General features: G+C 47.1%; 1 long non-coding RNA gene across 1 annotated transcript; it reads right to left on the minus strand.

The window, feature by feature from the left end:
• Nucleotides 1-1,987: 1,987 nt before the first annotated feature.
• On the minus strand, nt 1,988-10,465 carry LOC125933908 (uncharacterized). Its single transcript, XR_007461154.1, has 3 exons — nt 5,642-10,465; nt 5,395-5,560; nt 1,988-4,486 (listed from the first exon to the last, which is right to left on the minus strand). It is a non-coding gene; the product is annotated as an uncharacterized LOC125933908 (long non-coding RNA).
• Nucleotides 10,466-16,314: the final 5,849 nt, after the last annotated feature.

A 16,314-nucleotide genomic window follows, 5' to 3' on the forward strand; every position in this document is an offset into this window, starting at 1 on the left:
GTGAGAACTGTCCATGGATTGGGTTTGCCAAGTTGTGGGTAATCCCTAGAGTAGCATCTGTGGACGGGTGAGGACAAAGCTTGTTTGGGATGGGCTCAGGCAGGGGCAGATCAAGTTTAATGATAACCAGGTCTGTGCCTGGTGGGTGGAGAAAGGCAGAAGGTTGTAGTGGTTAAGATCGTGGACTCAGAAGGTTGACTTTAGGACCTGAAGGCTCTACAGCCTGGGGTTCTCTCAAAGAAAAATAATACAGAATTAATAAAAATGAGGTGTAAATGTATAAATCTCTTTAGAATGAGAAATTACAAAATAAGTTACACATTTTAAAAGTCTGACAAGGGGCGCCTAGCTAGCTCAGTTGGTAAAGCATATGATTCTAGATTTCAGGGTCGTGAGTTCAAGTCCTATGTTGGGCATAGAGATTACTTAAAACACACACACACACACACACACGCGCGCGCGCGCGAATAAAAAATAAACAAATAATGGGGCACCTGGCTGGCTCAGTTGGTTGAGCATCCAACTTCAGCTCAAGTCATGATCTCGCAGTCCATGAGTTTGTACCCCACGTCAGGCTCTGAGCTGTCAGCACTCGGAACCTACTTCAGATTCTGTGTTTCCATCTCTCTCTGCCCCTCCCCTGCTAGTGCTTTGTCTCTCTCTCTCTCTCTCTCTCTCTCTCAAAATAAATAAACATTTTTAAAAATTTAAAATAAATGAAAGTCTGACAAATAACAATGCTTTTCTTAATTTACTGCCAGAAGCACCTGTATAATATTTTCCTTCTTGGGGTAACTGGGTGGCTCAATTAATTAGCCAACTCTTGGTTTTCTGCTTAGGTCATGGTCTCATGGATTGTGGGCTTGAGCCCTGGGTCAGCACAGAGCCTGCTTGGGATTTGCTGTCTCCCTCTCTCTGCCCCCCCCCCCCCCCCCTCTCTCTCTCTCAAAAAATAAATAATTAACCATTTATAATATTTTCCTTCTCTTTTGTCTAGATACCCTTCTTTATATGACAATGAGTTTTTCATAGGTGATAATATATACACGCCCATATATGGATACATGTGTGCATGTATTATATATATCTATATTTATATGCCATCTCTCCACTTACCTTCTGGATACTATAAATATATTTTTTGTACATGGCTCACTGCAATCACTGGTGAGATTTTGAGCACTACTTTTAATAAGAGTATAGAAAACCTAACTATTTATTCTCCACTGTCACCTGGGGGCTCAGCTAGAGAGGTGGAACCAGATAGTTTCAACCAAAGTCTGTGAAATATGCTGAAGACAAAAGATAGGAAAAGTCCTTTTTAGTAACCTATTACACAAGGGTTTCTCAATTTTGCATGTTGACATTTGGAGCCAGAAAGTTTGCTATTGGAAGCTGTCTTGGGCACTGTAGGATGTTCAGCAGTGTCCCCGTCCTCTACCTACTAGATGCCAGTAGACAACCAAAAATGTCTCGAGACATTGCCAGATGCTCCCTGGGGGGGCACAGTTGTCCCGGTGAAAGCCATTGTGTCACATTAAGTGTATGTGGTCTTTGGTTGATCTATGCAGGCTGTGAATTTGTGGCTCAGGATTTTTAGGTATCTTTTCCAGTCTTGCTCTTGGATAGAGGCTTGGCTTTTATTTCTACAAGAAGCGACGTGGGGTTGAAATGTCCCAGCACCTCTTGCTCTCCTGGCACGGTGGTTCTGACCTAGAACCTCTCTCTGTTGCCAGAGCTTGCGGCAAGCTGATAAACTCTGAACTCTCAGAAGATGGACCCTGGGGGGTGAGGGGATGAAGTATATCCACAGAAGCTTGAAGAGCGAGGAGGGGTTGAGTATGAGAGCCCTCAACCAATAGATGATTAGGACTAAGGCACAACTTGTAAAAGTTGAACTGATCCTTTGTTTTTTGTTTTGTTTTGTTTTGTTTTGTTTTTTTAATGACTACAGCAAGCATTCTATTAGGCAGATTTGTACATGGAACAAACTTGTTACACTAAGAGGTGGTGCAAGCTGGGCACCTGGGTGGCTCAGTCAGTTAAGCGCCTGACTTGGGCTCGAGTCATGATCTCCCGGTCTGTGAGTTCGAGCCCCGAGTCGGGCTCTGTGCTGACAGCTCAGAGCCTGGAACCTGCTTCAGATTCTGTGTCTCCCTCTCTCTCTCTGCCGCTCCCCCGCTTGCACTCTGTCTCTCTCAAAAATAAATAAACATTAAAAAAAATTTAACAAGTGGTCCAAGTTGAGAACATAAATTAATTTTAATAATTGTTTAACAAGTATATGACTAATATTAAGACAAACAGGATGCTAGGAAGATTTGGAGGGAGTATCTTTAAACTTCCTGACTTAAACGAGACAAGTAAATCGAATGCCACAGCGAGATACCATTTCACACTCCCTGGGACAGCTGGAATCAAAGAAACTAAAAATAACAAGTACTGGCAAGGATGTGGAGAAATCGGAACCTTCACACAACCAAATGTGTGTGAATGTGTGTGAACCTTCACACAACCAAAGACATTTTTGGGTGGGAATGTGAAATGGTGCAGCCATCCTCAGAAGGTCAAACAGAGAGTCGCCCAATCACTCGTCGATTCCACTCCCAGATGTACACCCAAGATAATTGAAAACATGTGTCACACAAACTTGTACATACGTGTTTATAGAAGCGTTATTCCTATTAGCCAAGAAGTGGAAATAACCCAACAGATGAATGGAGAAATGAAATACAGTGTATCCATATCCGTACAATGGAATATTGTTCAGTCACCAAAACGAATGTGTGCTACCACAGGGATGAACCTTGAAATCATTGTGTTAAGTGAGGTAAGTCAGACACAAAAGGCCACATCCTGGATGTTTGCGTTTATAGGAAATAGACAGAATAAGCAGATCCATGGCAGCAGAAAGTAGATTAGTGGTTGCCAAGGGATGGAAGGAGGAGGGAATTAAGACTGACTACTAATAGGTGTGGAGTTTCTCTTTGAGGTGATGGGAATGTTCTGGAATTAGGTGGTGGGGATGGAGACACAACTTCATGAGTACAGTAAATACCACTGAACTACACTTTAGATGGGGAGTGTCATGTTATGTGAATTATACCTCTTTTTTTTTATTAGAAGAAAAAAGAGGGAACAAAACCCAGAATTGGAAGGGTGCCTGGGCATCACATGGTACCAACTTCAAATTTTCTAGTTGAGAGACTGTGAGGATATTGTCCAAGCAATTATCTTTAAAAGCTAGTTTGAAGTGGATTTTTACTTCACTTGGGACCATTGAGATGTGAGGAGAGCTGACATTAAAACCAGTGTGAGCCCCACAAAAAGCAAATGGAGCGCCTCTGTAGACTCCTTGTTTAAATAGACACGTGTTTATTGAGGACCCACTATGTGCTGGCACTTCTCCAGGCGCTGGGGCTACGATAGGAACTAAACACAACAAAAGTACTCGAGCTCAGTTCTCGGAGACGTCCTCCCCAGACAGCACATTTCGGAAGCTGTGTTGTCAAGCTAGTGCCCACTTAGAAATCAAAACCGGTTTCATAAGGAATGGTCGAATGAACTGAGCATTTTCACCTTTAGAAAGAGAAGATTGAGGGAGAACAAGATAACTGCCTTGAAAGCTGTTTGGAAGGGAGAGGTGTTTCATTCTCCGCTGCTCCCAAGAGCAAGGCTCCCGTGAAAGGGTAGACGTCCGAGAGGTGTATTCGGGTTCTCATAAAGGAAGGAGGGAAACTCTTATCATTGTAGCGAGCATTCTGCTGGGTATTTGCACCTGCATGATCTCAGTTAATCCCCGCAATATCCCTACAAGGTGCGATGATTGGCCCTATTTTTAAAGACAACGAAAGGGAGGCTTAGCAAGATTATGTAACTACTCCAGGGTCGCACAGCCGGTCAGTGGCCAGATGACGGTCAGACCTCTCCAGGGCTGACCCCACATGCTTATCACTGCAGCACGATGTCCTCCCACGGCCTAACACTTTCAAAAGTGTGCACATTTGTGGAGAGGGATACAGCCTGGGATGTACAGGGTGGACTGGATGACCGAAACTCCTCTCCAGAAATACTGTGACACCTCGCAGTGTGCTCTCACACTGTAACGTCTCCCTTGGCTCACTGTGAGAAGGGTCAAAGTGGTAAAATGAAATTCACAATTTACAGGTCGTAGGGGGTGAGATGAGATCATGTATGTGCAGAATCCAGCACAGCGACATCAACTGTATTCAGCAAACATTTACCAAGAATCTGCTGCATGCCAGGTCCTCTGATGCGACACCAGCCTGGTCTTCGTGGCACTTACAGTTTTGTCTGACGAGTAGAGGGCACTCCATGGGACGGAAGGTCCAACTCCTTTCTGCTGGTCCCAACCCAACATCTCCTCCATGTAGGGCAAGCCAGGATCTCCATTTCATACTCATGGATTCGATCATCTGACAAACATTTCCTGGGTGCTTCTGCGCGTCTGACACTGTTCTGGGCACTGGAGATAAAGCAGCAAACAGAATGAGCAAAAATCTCTGTGCGGCTTGCTTTGGTGCATCCAGTAAACAAATACAGATAAAATATGTATTACATTCGGGAGCGAAAAGTGCTATGGAGAAAAAAACTAAAGCCTGGAAAAGGACTAAAGGAGTCCTGGGGAGTACAGAGGCTGCGGTTTTAAGCAGGTGGTCAGGAAAGGCCTGGCTGAGAAGGTAGGATCTTGGCCTGGACTTCAAGGAGATGAGGGAGTGAGCCATGGAGGTACTGAAGGGAAGAGAGTGTGGGGCGAGGAAGAGCAAAAGCAAATGCTGGAAGAGGGAGCATGCTTGGTGTGTGAGCAGGAGGTCGGAAAGGTGAGGGGCATCCAAACTCAGTAGGCATACGGGGTATAGTGAAGATGTGGACTTGCTCTAAGTGAGATGGAAAGTTACTGCAGGTCTGTCTGCCGAGTTGAGAATGGCCTGCGGGGGAACAGGGCGTGAGTGGGGAGGCCAGTTTAGGAGGCTGGGGCAGGTGGGATGATCCCTGCACCCTGTTCACACCCTTATCCCTGGAATGTGTGAATGGTTACATTACATAGCCAAAGGAGTTTTGCAGATGCAATTAAGGTTATGGACTTAAAATAGAGAGATTATTCTGGATTGTCCTGATGGGCCCAATCTAAACACAAAGGCCCTTAAAAGCAGAGCGCTTTCTTCAGCTGGAGTAAGAGGAAGGTGGCAGAAAGAGAAGGCAGGAAGAGGAAACCATGAAAAGCATCTGAGTCCTGACAAGGACCTGAAGGAAGCTAGAAGAGGATTTTCCCCTCAGAGGCTCCAGATTAAAGCCCAAGCCAATGGACACCTTGATCCTGGTCTCACCGAGACCCTGAGCAGAGAATCTGGCCAAAGCCCCCGGACCTCTGACCTTCACATTTGCAAGATAAGAAGTCGGTGTTGTTTGAAGTTGTTACATCTGCGGTGATTTGTTTAGGCAGCAATAGGAACTGGAACAGGGATTGTTGCAGTGATTCACATGAGAGATTATGACGGCGTGGGCCCTTGAAGCTAGACTCCAGACGACTTCCTGATGGCTGCAGCACAGAGAAAGGGAGGAATCAGGAATGACTCAAGGGTTTTCACCTGAGCTATAGGAAAGATTGTGCTGCCACTACCTGAGGTCGAAAGATTATGTGAGGAGCAGGTCTGCGCGGGAAGATGGAGAATTTGGCGGCATCTATGTGAAGTTTGAGGCGCCTGGAAAACATCCAAGTGGAAACGTCTAGGAGGTAGATAGAAAGTCTAGGTTTGGAGACAGGTCTACACTGGAGAAATAAATTTGAGAATTATGAGCATATAGATGATATTTAAAGCCATGAGACTAAGTGGGATTATTGAGGTGAACACCACTCTAACATTATCACCCTCTCCAGAGATTTTAGAATCTCTTCCCCTTAACTATGGGTGGATTCTGTGAACATAGTGAGATTTTTCTCCTATGATTACGTTACAGTATATGGCAAGGGGGATTTTGCAGGTATAACTAAGGTTACTGTATAGGTCTGCTAGGGCTGCCGTAACAAAATCCCACTGACTGGGAAGATAGAAGTCTGAGACCAGGGTGCCAGCATGGTCAGTTACCAGGGAGAAGTCTCTTCCTGGTTTACAGATGGCCACTGCCTTGCTGTGTCCCTGCCTGGTAGCAAGAGAGAAAGAAAGCAGCTGAGGGATGGGGCGGGAGGGCACAAAGAGGAAGCCCCCTGGCACGTCTTGTTACAAGGGCACTAAACCCATCATGAAGGCCCCACCCTCATGACCTCTTCAAACCCTAATTACCTCCCAAAGGCCCCATCTCCAAATACCATCACACTGGCTAGGGGTTAGGGGCTCAGCATATGAATGGGGAGCAGATACCAACATTCAGTCCATAGTTGTTACTAATCAGCTGACTTCGATTTAGTCAAAGGGGATAATCAAGTGCACCTGACCTAATTCCATGAGCCCTCTGAATCTGGCTCTAGAGGGCAGAGACGGGAGAGGAGAGGAATTTGAAGCAAGAGGGATTACATGCATAAGAAAGTCTCCATCTCTAGCTTTGAAGCTGGAGGATGGGAGCCACATGGCAAGGAACGTAGGCAGCCTGTAGGAGCCAAGGGCAGTTCCCAGCTGAAAACCAGAGGGAGAATGGGGGCCTCAGTCCTACAATCTTGTGGAACTGAACTCTAAAGCTGAGCGTGACTGAGCTTGGAAAGCAGGTCTTCTCCAGAACCTGCAGATGAGAACGCAGCCCAGCTGACCCGCTGACTTCCGTTTCTGAGACCCTGAGCAGAGGACCCATCCACACCACGCATTGACTTCTGACCTACAGAACTGTGAGTCGACAAGGGATGTCCGTGTAAGCCACTTGGTTTGTGGTAACGTATTATGCCATAAATAGAAAACTAATACAATCACCAAGGGAATGAGCTTGGACAGAGATGAGACAAGTTTCCAGGGCTGAGCCCTGGAGCACCCTACTATTTAAGGCTAGTGGAAAGAAGAAAAAACAGAAAAAGGAGATAGGATGGGATAGACAGGAGGAAAGTCAAGAAAGAGTGGGATCCTGGAGGCTGAGGGAAGGAAGTGTTTCTAGGAGGAGGGAGTAATGTTCAATGGAATGGTTCAGAAGCTCACATTGACCCTGATGCTCTGTTAAGGTTGAAAAACATTCTCTGAGAACGTTTCCTGTAGCCTGGGTTCAGGGAGAGAAGAGAATAACCTGATGGAAGAGACTGCCTACCTATCTCTTTATTCTTTTTGTTGTTGTTGTTGTTGTTTGGGGGAGGGGTGGCTTTGAGAGTAAATTCTGGGATTTATAGACAAAGGAGAGGACTAGAAATTCAGCGTGGTTACAGGGAAGCTCCCCGTGCCCCCTTTACATGGATTCAAATCTCCCTGTTCAAGAAAGTGTTGGAACAATGTCTCAATATTGCACAGTGAAGAAATGACTTTGTAGGTCCTTTGAAAGTAACAAGGTAGATGTTTACCAATCCTCTCTTCTTTGTTTTGGTACACCAGTGGAATCGATTTCCCAGCATGCCTTATTACTAGGTGGAGGTGTTAGCCAGAGAATTATAGGCTAAAGTGATGCCTCCTGTTTCCAGGCATGGGCATAAAACCCCTGCAACTTCCATGGGCTGTCTGGGCCTGTCAGTCAGCTGAATGCAGAGAATCCAGAAGGCCCTAGGTGATGGCCTCACTACAACATGGAAGAAGTTTGGGTCCCAAGTCACTACTTAGAGAGGAGCCACATGTCCTGCCTTGGACTATGATATGCATGAAAAATTGTGTTGAGCCACTGAGATTTTGGGGTTTTTTTTTTGTTATAACAACTCACATTAATAACCCCAACTAATACAGAAAGGTTCTTCTCATATTGGGTGTTCAACAATCTCCTTCCTTCAGCCCTTTACCCCACAAGATACAGACAAGATATGAGCCCAGAAGATATAATCTCATATTTAAATGTTAAGATTTAGGCTTCTTGGAAGTAAATCTGGCATTTAGATTTGAACTAACTGAAACACTCACAGTGAGACCACACATAATAAGATCAGAAGAGAAAAGAAAGTTGATTAAAGCTAGAAGCGTTTCCAATTGTTGGTAGGTTCAGAAAGAAGATATTCCAACACAGAGAGTATATTATTACAAACATTTACTGAGGACCAGAGTCTAGGCCAGGCACTGGGGAAAGGAGAGGGGGCCATTTTGATATACAAAGCTAAGTAAGATACTCTTCTTTTCACACAGTTGTGTTGATACACACACATACAGAGAATTATTCAATTCAACGAAGCCAGGAAGTGCCTAATAGAACAAAAACAGCAACAACAAAAATACAATGAGAAACAGAAGGGGGAAAAAAGCCAAATGGCATCAGAACTTGGCAGGGTGTGAGATCTAGAAAAAGATGAAATTTGAGTAGATCTTTGAATGATGGGAAGGACTTTGGAGGGGGGGACAAATGTAGAATTACAACACCAGGTCCCGAAAGAGAGTCATTCGATGGGGCGTGTGTATCAGGATGAATGTATGAATGCTTATGTGGAGTGGGTAGAGACAAGATTGGAAAGATGGAAGGAAGAGTCTGGCTTTTTTTGGGGGGGAGGGGTGCATAAATTCAGGAAATAAGAAACTCTTGAGCTGTACTGCTGAAGTACAGTTTCAAATCCCTCAGTGGGGTTATGGACCTTCCAGAAATCCTCCACTGCAACAGACCGCCTGGCAAGCTGTGAATTCAGAGAGGAGATGGACATTTTTTATCAAAGCCTGAGATGAAAGGCAGAGCAGCAAGCATCACATGGCTTTCCCAAATTTGGCTGCACCTGCAAAGCCATAGGAACTCTTTTCAATTACGGGAGGTAAAAAGACCACTGGTTAAGTCAGGGGCGCTTTAGCCACATTTTCTTCCAGATAACATTGTCTCTTAATACAAAGGAGCCCAGTTGGTAATGTTTTCTTTTAAGATTGAGGATGTTTAACATAAAACCTATTGAGATGGTCAATACTGAGTTCATCAAATATTTCTGGCTCTCCACCTTCTGGGCACGTGGTCGGGATGATATTTCTGTGCCCCTTTTGAGGTTTGGTATGGCCACAAGACTTACTTTGACTAAACAGACGTAAGAAGTGATGTGCATAATTTTTAGTGAGGAGCTTTAAGAGCCCGTGTATGGTTTTATGCTGTATTCCCCTGCTGAAGCAGTCAGCAAAATAGAGGTCTATTAACATAGAATCTCTATCAGCCTGGGGGCACCTGGGTGGCTCAGTTGGTTAAGTGTCTGACTCTTGACTTTGGTTCAGGTCATGATTTCACTGTTCATGGGTTCGAGCCCCGCGTCCGGCTCTGTGCTGACAGCTCAGATTCTGTGTCTCCCTCTCTCTCTGCTCCTCCCTTGCTCTCTCTCTCTCTCTCTCTCAAAAATAAATAAGCATTACAAAAAAAATTTAGTAAAATTAAAAAAAATTTAAAAACAAAAGAATCTCTATCAGCCTGGATGAGCACACTCCCCCTAACCTGAGTCAGACTGAAAATAAACTTTTGTTGTGTAAACCACTGAGATTCAGGGTTTATAGGTTACTTCCGCTTACTCTGGCTCATACTAACTGATAAACCCATATTGCTGGTTATGAAGATATGTAATTTACATTACAGTGGTTTCCTACACTGTTAAAATAATTTCCTAAGACAATTGCAATTCATTTGAAGGTTGGAGAAAGTCCTAGTCCATTCCAGCTACTAAAACAGAATACCGTAGGCTGGGTGGCTTATAAACAACAGAAACGTATTCCTCAGAGTTCTAGAGGTTGGGAAGTCCGGGACCGACTCTGTCTGGTGAGGGCCTGCTGCTTGAGTCACAGACGGCTGTCTTCTGGCTGTGTTCTCCAATGGCAGAAAGGGCAAGGGAGCTCTCTGGAGTCTCTTGGCATTAATCCCACTCCACCTTCATGACCTAATCCCTTCTCAAAATCCCCACCTCCAAATACCATCACACTGCGCCTCAGATTCTGACGTGAATTTGGGGCAGAAGGACACAAACATTCAGCTATGAGATGAGAATATGAAATGAATCCGTATCTTATCTGATAAAACTTGACAAGAGGTTGGAGAGAAGTGAAATCAGGAAGGGAGACTAGGAGAGAGGGTCCAGTGACATAGCAGAAGAACCAGGTGAGTGTGGTTGCTTAGCTGCCACATAGCTCCCAGGAGGAGTGACCAACTCTCTCAAATGCTGTCGATGAGAACTGACCATTTGATTTATGAAGTCATCAGTGACCCGGCTCAGAACAGGTTTTGATGGGTGGTGTTGGGGGAGGGGACAAACTCTGACTGGAAGGAGTTTAAGGAAAAGAGGAAACAGGGAAATAGAAATAGGGAATATAGACATCATTTGTTGTTGTTGTTTTAACAAATTCACTATAAAGGGGCGCAGAGAAGTGGAATGGTAGCTAGAGGGGAAAATGGAGTCACGAGAGTTTTTTTTGTTTGTTTGTTTGTTTTAAGAGAGAATAACATTTGTGGCACCTGGGTAGCTCAGTTGGTTAAGTGTCTGACTCTTGACTTCCGTTCAGGTCATGATCTCACAATTAGTAGGTTCGAGCCCCACATCAGGCTCCTCACTGACAGTGCAGCACCTGCTTGGGATTCTCTCTCCTCCTCCTCCTCCTCCTCCTCCTCCTCCTCCTCCTCCTCTCTGCCCCTCCTCCACTCGTGCTTTCTCTACCTCTCTCTCTCTCTCTCTCTCTTTCTCTCAAAATAAATAAATAAAAAGAAAGAGAGCATAGCATTTATTTTTATGCTGGCAAGAATGATTAAGTAGGGAGGGAAAATTTTGCTATTGCAAGAGAAAGGGGAGAGATTTTCTGGAGCCATATCCTTACATATGTCACATGGTATATTAGTTATCTCTTGCACCATAACAAATCATCCTCAAACTTAATGGCTTCAAACAATAAACATTGATTATCTCATGATTTCTGTGGCTTAGAGATCCAGGGGTGCCTTGTTGAGGACCTCTGGCTCAGGATCTTTCCCAAGACCACAATCAAGAGTCAGCCCCAGCTGCCTTGTCTCAAGGCTCCACTGGGTCAGGATCCATTTCCATGTTACTTGCTCTATTGGTGGCAGGCTTCAGGTCCTTGTTGGCCTTTGGTTAGAGGACCATCCAATCCTTGCCAGGTGGGGCTCTCTATGGAGCATCTCACAAAATGGCAGCTGACTTCCCCCGGAGCAAGAGCCGAGAGAGAAAGGGGGGGGAGAGGGAGTCATCATTTCTGTAATTTAATTAGGAAATGCCATCCCATCACTTTTTGGTTAGAAGCAAATCACTAGGTCCAGCCCACACTCAAAAGGAGAGGTTGACACAAAGGCATGAATTCCAGGAAGTGGGGGTCATTCAGGGGCATCTGAGAGGTCACCTACCAGAAAGGAGATGGGGTCTAATGCCCAAGTGGAGAGGCTGGCCCTCGCTGTGAGCAGTGGTTGTCCATTTGTAGTCACAGGAAAGAAGGCAGCATTTGTGGGTGTGAAATTGGTAGGTAGGTAGGTCGCTGTGGGGGTTCAGTGCGGTATCTGCTCATTAGCACCGAATACCTGGTAGAATGGTAGGAGATCACACGAAGATCCAGGCTTTGCTTTCCTTTCTTCCTCTGTCGGAGCCTTCAGCATAGCCGGGATTCTAAATCTAGACTGACACAGCTCTACCCTCTCAAATCCTTAACAGTGGTGCATTTAAAGCACACTACCAGGGTTTACTAACAGTTTTATTCTTTGACTCATAAAAATGTCAGAAGACCCACAAGGAAGCATGAGTAGGAGAAGGAAACAAGGAAGTGAGAGAAAAGATGTGTCTCCGTCTGAGGAATTCACTCACCAGCTGGGTTTTCACGCATGGGTTTCTCTCACTTTTCAAAAGCCCTATTAAGCCAGAAGACTTTGCCTTTCAACATTTGTAGTTCAAGGGAAAAGGCTTTTTAGTGGCTTGTTTTGTTGAAGCAGAAAAGTGAGACAAATTTTTCTTTCTTTCTTTTTGTAAATTGAAGAATAATTGACGTACAATATTGTTTTAGGTGTACAACATAGTGATTTAATGTTTATATATGTTATAAAATGGTCATCACAGTAAGTGTAGTTACCTTATCACCGAAGTTGTTACAATATTATTGACTATAGTCCCTGTGCTGTGCATCATATCCCAGTGTCTTATTTACTTTATAACTGGACGTTTGTACCTCTTATCCCTTTCACCTATGTTGCCCATTCCCCCCCCCCCCACAACTCCCTTCTGGCAACCACCAGTTTGTTCTCTGTATCTATGAGTCTGTTTCTGTTTTGTTTTGTTTGCTTGTTTTATTTTTTAGATTCCATGTATAAGTGAATCATACAGTATTTTTCCTTTTTGGTCTGACTTATTTCACTTAGCATAGTACCCTCTAGGTCCATCCATGTTGTCACAAATGGCAAGAATTCATTCTTTTTTATGGCTGAGTAGTAGTCCAGTGTGTGTGTGTGTGTGTGTGTGTGTGTAGCATTATTTACAATAGCGGAGATAGAGAAGAATGTAAACATCTGTGATTAGATGAATGGATAAAGAAGATGTGATACACACACACACACATACACACACACACATACTGTGGTATATATGTGTGTGTGTGTGTATGTATGTACACATCTTCTTTATCCATTCATGTATTCACAGATGTTTACATTCTTCCCTATCTCCGCTACTGTATATAATGCTATAATGAATAGGAGACGAACTTTTCTAGCTTGACTAACAGCATCCCAGACCCATCTGCCCACAGTCATGATAAAGTGAATTTCAGCTTGGAGAGCAGAGTACATCAGAAACAGTAAATCATCAAGGGGCTTCTGTGGATTTTTCCAGGATGTCAGAAGGGAAATCTTACTGTTGCAAAGGGGGGCGCCATTCACACAGGGTACAATGTGAACGATGCTTCTTAGGCGCCTGATGGGGTGCTCCTGGCACAAATTAGGAGCTCAGGAAGAGCAGTTCTTATGATTGGCTCATCCCCATCTCCAAATGACTTAGTGTTCTCTGCCTTGCTATTATATGGATGAAATTTATCCCAGATGTGTTCTGTCCAGCTTTGCCCCCATCTTTTAGTCCAGAACCCCAAGTACCTTCTCTTCGCCCACTCCTGACCCTCTTGTGAGGGTATTTCCCCAGCCGAAAGCAAACGGAACCATTTGGAATTCTCCAAACCTTCCCCAAGGCTTGCCCTCTGCTTCTACAACTACCAGCCCTGTTCTTCCTGCAGGAAGAGCTTGCAGTCGTGTACTAGAGCGGCCTTTATACCGCCTCACCCATGAAGGTGACCTGGCCTGGAGCGATGCCCCAAGCCTACTGCAGCGGACAAGTCTTTATTTTCAGGGAACCCTTTTTGAGTAAGCCTCCAGGGTGCGATCAGGGTAGAAACACGGCCTGGATCTAGTCCCCAGAGCTTCAGCTGGAAGACAAACCCTCCTCTTTATCTCAAAGACCGCATTCTCTTGGCCTCTGACAAGCGCTAGCAAAAGTAACTCCAAGGAGTGCGCTAGCCACCGAACCCCGCGGCCTGGGGATGCGGATCGCTTGCCACCTCCCAGCGCTTCTCTGCTCTGGGAAGGGTCGCTGTCCCGGAGCGCACGATGTGGGGGGTGCGGAAGCCCACTTTCCTCCTCTCACACTGAAGGGGAGGGCGAACGTGGGGCGCTGGCATTTCCGAGGCTGAGGGAGTCTGAGGCTTGAGGAAGGCCTCAGGGTCGGAGGAGGCTTGGATCTCGACTGGTCCTCCAGGGCCCGGGCCAGGGGCAAGCTAAGCCTCTGCCTCCTGCTGAGCTCCCGGGCTGCGCTCCCGCCGCCGGCACCGGATTCTGGCCCGGCCCAGGCCTGTCGCCCAGTGCGTGCATCGGAGAAAACAGAGACGTGGGGGCCTTTGGCGGGTGCGGGTGGTGAAGCTGCCGAGGCCTGCGTGTACATTCAGCTTTGTTATTCCTCACAGCCTCCAAAGACGCAGACGCCCCGGCTCCAGGGAGACAAAGAGGCCCGAGGGCGACTTTTCCCAGCGGGAGGTGGCGGGGGCTTTGGAAAGGTGGTAGGTGGGTAGTTGTTCCCCGCGGCCTCCCCTCGGCCCGACCACATCGGAAAACAAACGCCTTCTGCCTTCGGCGAGGGCAGTCCCCTCCCTGGAACCCGAAACTCGACGTTTTCTTCTCCCCCAGGTGGGTCACGACCTCCCTCCGTCAGACCCGGGGACAAGTTCAGGGTTCTCTAGTTTTGCGCAGAGCAGAGACTCACGTTGAGTAATGCGAGCCCAAAACTTGGAGAGGGAGAAGAGCGCCTCTCCCACCCGCTAGGTTCCCAAAGTCTGCACCTCAGTAACAAAACTCAAGGCAGCTTTCGAGAAAGGAAACGGTCTCCAAAGACCCCGGGGAGTGGGTGCGCGCTGACCTGTGCCACCCGCTGTGCGTTCGGGAATTCATGTGGGGGGGGGGAGGGGAGGGGGTGTAGCCGGTGTGGGGGCTCAGAAAGACTCAGCTCTGCTGCGGCCGACCCCCGTCCCGGTGGTATCAGGCATTCGAGACTCGCGGGTGCAGTCTCCCCGCCTCCCAGAGAGGTGAAGGGCGCTGCTGCCGCGGGCTCATGTTTATTCACGCGGCCTTAAACAGTCCGTTCGAATACATATTCATCAACCGCTCTAACTACTTACTCAAGTCTAGGTTTGCAGGAGAAAACCGAGTCCCTGGAAAGGAAGAACAGCCAACTTGGGCTTGGGCTCCAGAAGCGCGAGGAAGCCCTGGTCTGGGGCAAAGCAGCCTACGCTTTTGTCCCATAGCCCAGTTCCCAAGCGGCCCCGAAGTGAGGCGGTGGCTGAGAGGCGGGATTGGGGCGATTAGCTAAGGGCCTTATTTATGCCCCCAGGCTCGCTGGAAGCTGGGAAGAGCTCCCAGGTTGTCCTAAAGGTCTATAAGGGCAGATTTCCCAGGGAAAAACAAGAGCTTTAGCTCCACGTCCCACGCTTGCACCCACCCCGCTTCTAAAGTGCTATCATAATTGCTGTTTATTTTTCGTAAGTAAATTTCAGGCAGCACAGAATGCGTTTTCCACTGTGGGTCTGCAGGGATTAAATTCGTGGAGGAGAGGCTGGCCCCAATTCCAGAGACTCCTCTTTCTAAGGCGGCTCCAACCGCAGAGCGGGCGTTGCAGGGGCTGAGGACGGGTGGGGGTGGGGGGCTTCAGGGCCCTTCCTCGCTTCGGGATTCCTCAGTTCCACGCGGAACGTGTCAGAGCCCGCGTGATCATCGCCTCCCACTCCTGCCCTCCCCAACCGGACCACTCTTCTCAGTAGGGGCTGAAGCGGCAGGGACCTTGCAGAGGAGTCTGGGTTGGGGGGGGGCGTCTGGAAGTCTGGGGTTCCTGCTGTTGGGCAGGTCCTGTTCCTCACCCGCCCTCGGCTGCACCTTTCCCAGGTGTTGAACCCGAAGGCAAGAGGGAGTGTCAATAGTGCTGCAGTTCTATTCGTTTTCTCATCCCTATGTCCTTTTTCTTTCACCTTCTCTCTCTACCTTCCGTTTCGCTCAGCACCCACTTTTCCTACGCCTCCCTGAAAAGGTTCTCTATCTGCTCTCCCAGGCGCTCTCTCTCCTCGCCACTGAGCCGGTCTATGCTGGCAGGGTGAGGTCATGTAGGCCACCATTCAGGTGATCCAGTTTAAAGCAAACAGCCTTACCAAAATTTCAGCTAGGCAGGAGAGAGTGAGGGGGAGCGCTCGCGAAAACGTTGGTGGGAAGAATTCGCGTGTGTTTTTTGGGCGCAGTCATAATTCCACGCAATTTCTTCCGACTCGACGCACGCTCGCATGGACTTCAGTCTGTCGGAATCTCGGCGGCTATTCCCACACCCGGGCTTTACGTTATATATGGCGGTAAATGAACCCGGGTCCACTCCAAAGCAGGTGTGTGTGTGTGTGTGTGTGTGTGTGTGCGCGCGCGCGCCCGCCCGCCCGAACTTTTGAACATAAAATGAGCAAATGGGGAAAGCGCTGTAAAGTCCCCTGAACTCACTGGCGGTACCTGCGGGGAACTCTGGAGAGGACAGACTGAGTTTCCTGCGGTGTCATGGGGGTAATATTCTGGGAAGCTTGCCACCCCCCACTCCTTCCCCCGACACACACATCCTGGGTTCCTGAGAGCCCTTTTAAAGGTATTCCCTCTTGCAAACAGACTTCTCTCTACTCCTGACCTTATGAAAAAGGGAGCCCCAGTGGAGCCAACCGAATCTGAAAAGCCTCACTTGGTCTCTGT

Source organism: Panthera uncia, assembly GCF_023721935.1.
Source record: "Panthera uncia isolate 11264 chromosome A1 unlocalized genomic scaffold, Puncia_PCG_1.0 HiC_scaffold_16, whole genome shotgun sequence".
NCBI classification, from domain to species: Eukaryota; Metazoa; Chordata; class Mammalia; order Carnivora; family Felidae; genus Panthera; species Panthera uncia.